Genomic DNA, 8,308 nt, shown 5'->3' with positions numbered 1-8,308 from the left:
GGCCACGACGCGAAACTGATTTCCAAAATTCGTCTTCCTCCTCTGAGGATGGAACTTACGACCCCTGGTTTTCTACACCAGTGCTCTACCACTGGGCTAAAGTGGCGTGGACTAGCGGTACTCTTGCGTACTTCGGCCTTACGGTCGGCTGCATCATCAGACTTCAACTGACAACACTTCATATTTGCTTCTATTATTTGCAGCTATGGCGACCCATTACTGATTGGCTAAACATCTGACACGTAACCGATGTGCTCTCCAAACAACAACACTTGCATTTCAGAACATGTCTTTCACACATGTCTACAAAATCACCTTCACCTTCAAATACAGTTTCCTTGCGACTGACAGAGACGTAGGCAAAGTTTAAAGTTGCTACTTACATTACATCACGTTAATCAGAATAACGGTAATTTACATCTGCAGCGGACCAAAATTCCGTTTGTCTCTGTGTGGGGCTCGAACCCACGACCCTGGAATTAAGAGTCGCACGCTCTACAGACTAAGCTAGCCGGCTGCCTCGGTTTGTACCTGCCAGGTAGCACGTCACACAGTACTCGTTTGGGTTGGGTGGTCCCATACAGAATCTCTCCATGCTGCCTAATGCTTTCCTAACGTCACACTCGGCACGTACTTCACTTTTATTTCATAATCATTTCTGAGAGGTAAAGGAATTGCATGAAAACATGCAGAGCTAGTGGCGTCAAAATTAACGCACATACTTGATGTGACTCAAAAGCCGAACGAGTTACTTTCCGACGTTGTTTTAGATGTGCAAGTGCCAGTCAAAACTCGCGGTGACGGCACCCTGCCGACCATTTCGCTAGTTAACACCGGTCTTGTTGTGTGTGTTTCAAGCTCAAGAGCAACTCCAAGCAAAAAATTGTCAACAGCAACATTCAGATGGTTTCGTACTGCTCAATTGCTACATCAAAATGGTATGTTTCTTTTTCAGAATTGGAAAAACACGAGAGTGACAGGATTCGAGCCTGTAATCTTCAGATCCGAAGTCCGACGTCTGATCCATTAGGCCACACGGTCACTGACGACCAACTATAACTTGTATACGACTCATCTGGAAACGCTCACACTCTGAGGAATTGTGTTTTCGTTCTGCACAGCCGCTGCCCCTTGCTCTTTCCCACCTATTCGTTACATTCAACTTCTTACGAGACCGACCAAATATAGACTGGGCAACAAGACCACACACTTTGTGCATTCGGAATCGAAGGCAGGGCGTCCCACGCCGCATTTCCTACGATGGCCATTTACTACTTCTGCAGAAGCGGCGGCGACGACGACGACGACGACGACGACCGCGAGAGACTCTGAGATATGTGAGAAATACATCTATAAAATGTAATTCAGACTGCTTCGTCCCACCTTTTGCTGTACCGCTTTGGCAAATGCTTTATCTGCGCCATTCGCCTTTATCACATCTGAGAGTAATTCTTAATAAAACGCCTGTCGCTAATTGTTCGTCATCACGGATACTGTTTGCTATACGGCCACGACGCGAAACTGATTTCCAAAATTCGTCTACCTCCTCTGAGGATGGAACTTACCACCCCTGGTTTAGGATACCAGTGCTCTACCACTGAGCTAAAGAGGCGCGGCCTAGCGGTACTCTTGCGTACTTCGGCCTTACGGTCGCCTGCATCATCAGACTTCAGCTGACAACACTTCATATTAGCTTCTAATATTTGCAGCTATGGCGACCCATTACTGCTTGGCTAAACATCTGACACGTAACCGATGTGCTCTCCAAACAACAAAACTTGCATTTCAGAACATGTTTTTCACACATGACTACAAAATCACCTTCACCCTCAAATACAGTTTCCTTGCGACTGACAGAGACGTAGGCAAAGTTTAAAGTTGCTACTTACATTACATCACGTTGAACAGAATAACGGTAATTTACATGTGCAGAGGACCAAAATTCCGTATGTCTTAGTGTGGGGCTCGAACCCACGACCCTGGGATTAAGAGTCTCACGCTCTACCGACTGAGCCAGCCGGCTGCCTCGGTTAATACCTGCCAGGTAGCACGTCACACAGTACTCGTTTGGGTTGGGTGGTCCCATACAGAATCTCTCCATGCTGCCTAATGCTTTCCTAACGTCACACTCGTCACGTACTTCACTTTTATTTCATAATCATTTCTGAGAGGTAAAGGAATTGCATGAAAACATGCAGAGCTAGTGGCGTCAAAATTAACACACATACTTGATGTGACTCAAAAGCCGAACGAGTTACTTTCCGACGTTGTTTTAGATGTGCAAGTGCCAGTCAAAACTCGCGGTGACGGCACCCTGCCGACCATTTCGCTAGTTAACACCGGTCTTGTTGTGTGTGTTTCAAGCTCAAGAGCAACTCCAAGCAAAAAATTGTCAACAGCAACATTCAGACGGTTTCGTACTGCTCAATTGCTACATCAAAACGGTATGTTTCTTTTTCAGAATTGGAAAAACACGAGCGTGACAGGATTCGAGCATGTAATCTTCAGATCCGAAGTCCGACGCCTGCTCCATTAGGCCACACGGTCACTGACGACCAACTATAACTTGTATACGACTCATCTCGAAACGCTCACACTCTGGGGTTTGTGTTTTCGTTCTGCACAGCCGCTGCCCCTTGCTCTTTCCCACCCATTCGTTACATTCAACCTCTTACGAGACCGACCAAATTAAGACTGGGAAACAAGACCACACACTTTGTGCATTCGGAATCGAAGGCAGGGCGTCCCTCGCCGCATTTCCTACGATGGCCATTTGCTACTTCTGCAGAAGCGGTGGCGGCGGCGACGACGACGACGACGACGACGACGACCGCGAGAGGCTCTGAGATATGTGAGAAATACATGTATAAAATGTAATTCAGACTGCTTCGTCCCACCTTATGCTTTACCGCTTTGGCAAATGCTTTATCTGCGCCATTTGCCTTAATCACATCTGAGAGTAATTCTTAATAAAACGCCTGTCGCTAATTGTTCGTCATCACAGATACTGTTTGCTATACGGCCACGACGCGAAACTGATTTCCAAAATTCGTCTTCCTCCTCTGAGGATGGAACTTACGACCCCTGGTTTTCTACACCAGTGCTCTACCACTGGGCTAAAGTGGCGTGGACTAGCGGTACTCTTGCGTACTTCGGCCTTACGGTCGGCTACATCATCAGACTTCAACTGACAACACTTCATATTTGCCTCTATTATTTGCAGCTATGGCGACCCATTACTGATTGGCTAAACATCTGACACGTAACCGATGTGCTCTCCAAACAACAACACTTGCATTTCAGAACATGTCTTTCACACATGTCTACAAAATCACCTTCACCTTCAAATACAGTTTCCTTGCGACTGACAGAGACGTAGGCAAAGTTTAAAGTTGCTATTTACATTACATCACGTTAATCAGAAAAACGGTAATTTACATCTGCAGCGGAACAAAATTCCGTTTGTCTCAGTTTGGGGCTCGTACCCACGACCCTGGGATTAAGGGTCTCACGCTCTAGTGACTGAGCTAGCCGGCTGCCTCAGTCAATACCTGCTAGGTAGCACGTCACACAGTACTCGTTTGGGTTGGGTGGTCCCATACAGAATCTCTCCATGCTGCCTAATGCTTTCCTAACGTCACACTCGTCACGTACTTCACTTTTATTTCATAATCATTTCTGAGAGGTAAAGGAATTGCATGAAAACATGCAGAGCTAGTGGCGTCAAAATTAACACACATACTTGATGTGACTCAAAAGCCGAACGAGTTACTTTCCGACGTTGTTTTAGATGTGCAAGTGCCAGTCAAAACTCGCGGTGACGGCACCCTGCCGACCATTTCGCTAGTTAACACCGGTCTTGTTGTGTGTGTTTCAAGCTCAAGAGCAACTCCAAGCAAAAAATTGTCAACAGCAACATTCAGACGGTTTCGTACTGCTCAATTGCTACATCAAAACGGCGTGTTTCTTTTTCAGAATTGGAAAAACACGAGCGTGACAGGATTCGAGCCTGTAATCTTCAGATCCGAAGTCCGACGTCTGATCCATTAGGCCACACGGTCACTGACGACCAACTATAACTTGTATACGACTCATCTGGAAACGCTCACACTCTGAGGCATTGTGTTTTCGTTCTGCACAGCCGCTGCCCCTTGCTCTTTCCCACCTATTCGTTACATTCAACTTCTTACGAGACCGACCAAATATAGACTGGGAAACAAGACCACACACTTTGTGCATTCGGAATCGAAGGCAGGGCGTCCCACGCCGCATTTCCTACGATGGCCATTTGCTACTTCTGTAGAAGCGGCGGCGACGACGACGACGACGAAGACGACGACGACGACGACCGCGAGAGACTCTGAGATATGTGAGAAATACATCTATAAAATGTAATTCAGACTGCTTCGTCCCACCTTATGCTGTACCGCTTTGGCAAATGCTTTATCTGCGCCATTCGCCTTTATCACATCTGAGAGTAATTCTTAATAAAACGCCTGTCGATAATTGTTCGTCATCACGGATACTGTTTGCTATACGGCCACGACGCGAAACTGATTTCCAAAATTCGTCTACCTCCTCTGAGGATGGAACTTACCACCCCTGGTTTAGGATACCAGTGCTCTACCACTGAGCTAAAGAGGCACGGCCTAGCGGTACTCTTGCGTACTTCGGCATTACGGTCGCCTGCATCATCAGACTTCAGCTGACAACACTTCATATTAGCTTCTAATATTTGCAGCTATGGCGACCCATTACTGCTTGGCTAAACATCTGACACGTAACCGATGTGCTCTCCAAACAACAACACTTGCATTTCAGAACATGGCTTTCACACATGTCTACAAAATCACCTTCACCCTCAAATACAGTTTCCTTGCGACTGACAGGGACGTAGGCAAAGTTTAAAGTTGCTACTTACATTACATCACGTTAAACAGAATAACGGTAATTTACATCTGCAGCGGACCAAAATTCCGTATGTCTTAGTGTGGGGCTCGAACCCACGACCCTGGGATTAAGAGTCTCACGCTCTACCGACTGAGCTAGCCGGCTGCATCAGTTAATACCTGCCAGGTAGCACGTCACACAGTACTCGTTTGGGTTGGGTGGTCCCATACAGAATCTCTCCATGCTGCCTAATGCTTTCCTAACGTCACACTCGTCACGTACTTCACTTTTATTTCATAATCATTTCTGAGAGGTAAAGGAATTGCATGAAAACATGCAGAGCTAGTGGCGTCAAAATTAACGCACATACTTGATGTGACTCAAAAGCCGAACGAGCTACTTTCCGACGTTGTTTTAGATGTGCAAGTGCCAGTCAAAACTCGCGGTGACGGCACCCTGCCGACCATTTCGCTAGTTAACACCGGTCTTGTTGTGTGTGTTTCAAGCTCAAGAGCAACTCCAAGCAAAAAATTGTCAACAGCAACATTCAGACGGTTTCGTACTGCTCAATTGCTACATCAAAACGGTATGTTTCTTTTTCAGAATTGGAAAAACACGATCGTGACAGCATGCAAACCTGTAATCTTCAGATCCGAAGACCGACGCATTATCCATTAGGCCACACGGTCACTGACGACCAACTATAACTTGTATACGACTCATCTCGAAACGCTCACACTCTGAGGAATTGTGATTTCGTTCTGCACAGCCGCTGCCCCTTGCTCTTTCCCACCCATTCGTTACATTCAACCTCTTACGAGACCGACCAAATATAGACTAGGAAACAAGACCACACACTTTGTGCATTCGGAATCGAAGGCAGGGCGTCCCTCGCCGCATTTCCTACGATGGCCATTTGCTACTTCTGCACAAGCGGCGGCAGCGGCGATGACGACGACGACGACCGCGAGAAACTCTGAGATACGTGAGAAATACATCTATAAAATGTAATTCAGACTGCCTCGTCCCACCTTATGCTGTACCGCTTTGGCAAATGCTTTATCTGCGCCATTCGCCTTAATCACATCTGAGAGTAATTCTTAATAAAACGCCTGTCGCTAATTGTTCGTCATCACAGATACTGTTTGCTAAACGGCCACGACGCGAAACTGATTTCCAAAATTCGTCTTCCTCCTCTGAGGATGGAACTTACGACCCCTGGTTTACTACACCAGTGCACTACCACTGAGCTAAAGAAGGACCGGCCTAGCGGTAATCTTGCGTACTTCAGCCTTACGGTCGGCTGCATCATCAGACTACAGCTGACAACACTTTATATTGCTTCTAATATTTGCAGCTATGGCGACAAATTACTGCTTGGCTACACATCTGACACGTAACCGATGTGCTCTCCAAACAACAACACTTGCATTTCAGAACATGTCTTTCACACATGTCTACAAAATCACCTTCACCTTCAAATACAGTTTCCTTGCGACTGACAGAAACGTAGGCAAAGTTTAAAGTTGCTATTTACATTACATCACGTTAATTAGAAAAACGGTAATTTACATCTGCAGCGGAACAAAATTCCGTTTGTTTCAGTGTGGGACTCGAACCAACGACACTGGTTTTAAGAGTCACACGCTCTACCGACTGAGCTAGCCGGCTGCCTCGGTTAATACCTGCCAGGTAGAACGTCACACAGTACTCGTTTGGGTTGGGTGGTCCCATACTGAATCTCTCCATGCTGCCTAATGTTTTCCTAACGTCACACTCGTCACGAACTTCACTTTTATTTCATAATCATTTCTGAGAGGTAAAAGAATTGCATGACAACATGCAGAGCTAGTGGCGTCAAAATTAACACACATACTTGATGTGACTCAAAAGCCGAACGAGTTACTTTCCGACGTTGTTTTAGATGTGCAAGTGCCAGTCAAAACTCGCGGTGACGGCACCCTGCCGACCATTTCGCTAGTTAACACCGGTCTTGTTGTGTGTGTTTCAAGCTCAAGAGCAACTCCAAGCAAAAAATTGTCAACAGCAACATTCAGACGGTTTCGTACTGCTCAATTGCTACATCAAAACGGTGTGTTTCTTTTTCAGAATTGGAATAACACGAGCGTGACAGGATTCGAGCCTGTAATCTTCAGATCCGAAGTCCGACGTCTGATCCATTAGGCCACACGGTCACTGACGACCAACTATAACTTGTATACGACTCGTCTGGAAACGCTCACACTCTGAGGAATTGTGTTTTCGTTCTGCACAGCCGCTGCCCCTTGCTCTTTCCCACCTATTCGTTACATTCAACTTCTTACGAGACCGACCAAATATAGACTGGGAAACAAGGCCACACACTTTGTGCATTCGGAATCGAAGGCAGGGCGTCCCCTGCCGCATTTCCTACGATGGCCATTTGCTACTTCTGTAGAAGCGGCGGCGACGACGACGACGACGACGACGACGACGACCACGAGAGACTCTGAGATATGTGAGAAATACATCTATAAAATGTAATTCAGACTGCTTCGTCCCACCTTATGCTGTACCGCTTTGGCAAATGCTTTATCTGCGCCATTCGCCTTTATCACATCTGAGAGTAATTCCTAATAAAACGCCTGTCGCAATTTTTTCGTCATCACGGATACTGTTTGCTATACGGCCACGACGCGAAACTGATTTCCAAAATTCGTCTACCTCCTCTGAGGATGGAACTTACCACCCCTGGTTTAGGATACCAGTGCTCTACCACTGAGCTAAAGAGGCGCGGCCTAGCGGTACTCTTGCGTACTTCGGCCTTACGGTCGCCTGCATCATCAGACTTCAGCTGACAACACTTCATATTAGCTTCTAATATTTGCAGCTATGGCGACCCATTACTGCTTGGCTAAACATCTGACACGTAACCGATGTGCTCTCCAAACAACAACACTTGCATTTCAGAACATGTCTTTCACACATGTCTACAAAATCACCTTCACCTTCAAATACAGTTTCCTTGCGACTGACAGAGACGTAGGCAAAGTTTAAAGTTGCTACTTACATTACATCACGTTAAACAGAATAACGGTAATTTACATCTGCAGAGGACCAAAATTCCGTATGTCTTAATGTGGGGCTCGAACCCACGACCCTGGGATTAAGAGTCTCACGCTCTACCGACTGAGCTAGCCGGCTGCCTCGCTTAATACCTGCCAGGTAGCACGTCACACAGTACTCGTTTGGGTTGGGTGGTCCCATACAGAAACTCTCCATGCTGCCTAATGCTTTCCTCACGTCACACTCGTCACGTACTTCACTTTTATTTCATAATCATTTCTGAGAGGTAAAGGAATTGCATGAAAACATGCAGAGCTAGTATCGTCAAAATTAACACACATACTTGTTGTGACTCAAAAGCCGAACGAGTTAC

General features: G+C 46.3%; 3 non-coding genes across 3 annotated transcripts; all 3 read right to left on the bottom strand.

The window, feature by feature from the left end:
- Positions 1-1,949: 1,949 nt before the first annotated feature.
- Positions 1,950-2,019, bottom strand: Trnak-cuu (transfer RNA lysine (anticodon CUU)). Its single transcript has one exon. It is a non-coding gene; the product is annotated as a tRNA-Lys (tRNA).
- Positions 2,020-4,981: 2,962 nt separating this feature from the next.
- Positions 4,982-5,051, bottom strand: Trnak-cuu (transfer RNA lysine (anticodon CUU)). Its single transcript has one exon. It is a non-coding gene; the product is annotated as a tRNA-Lys (tRNA).
- A 2,948-nt stretch (positions 5,052-7,999) lies between these two features.
- Trnak-cuu (transfer RNA lysine (anticodon CUU)) lies at positions 8,000-8,069 on the bottom strand. Its single transcript has one exon. It is a non-coding gene; the product is annotated as a tRNA-Lys (tRNA).
- Between the last annotated feature and the right edge of the window lie 239 nt (positions 8,070-8,308).

The sequence above is a fragment of the Schistocerca gregaria genome, chromosome 1 (genome assembly GCF_023897955.1).
Source record: "Schistocerca gregaria isolate iqSchGreg1 chromosome 1, iqSchGreg1.2, whole genome shotgun sequence".
Classification (NCBI taxonomy): domain Eukaryota; kingdom Metazoa; phylum Arthropoda; class Insecta; order Orthoptera; family Acrididae; genus Schistocerca; species Schistocerca gregaria.
This window is presented reverse-complemented; position numbering and strand designations above follow the sequence as displayed.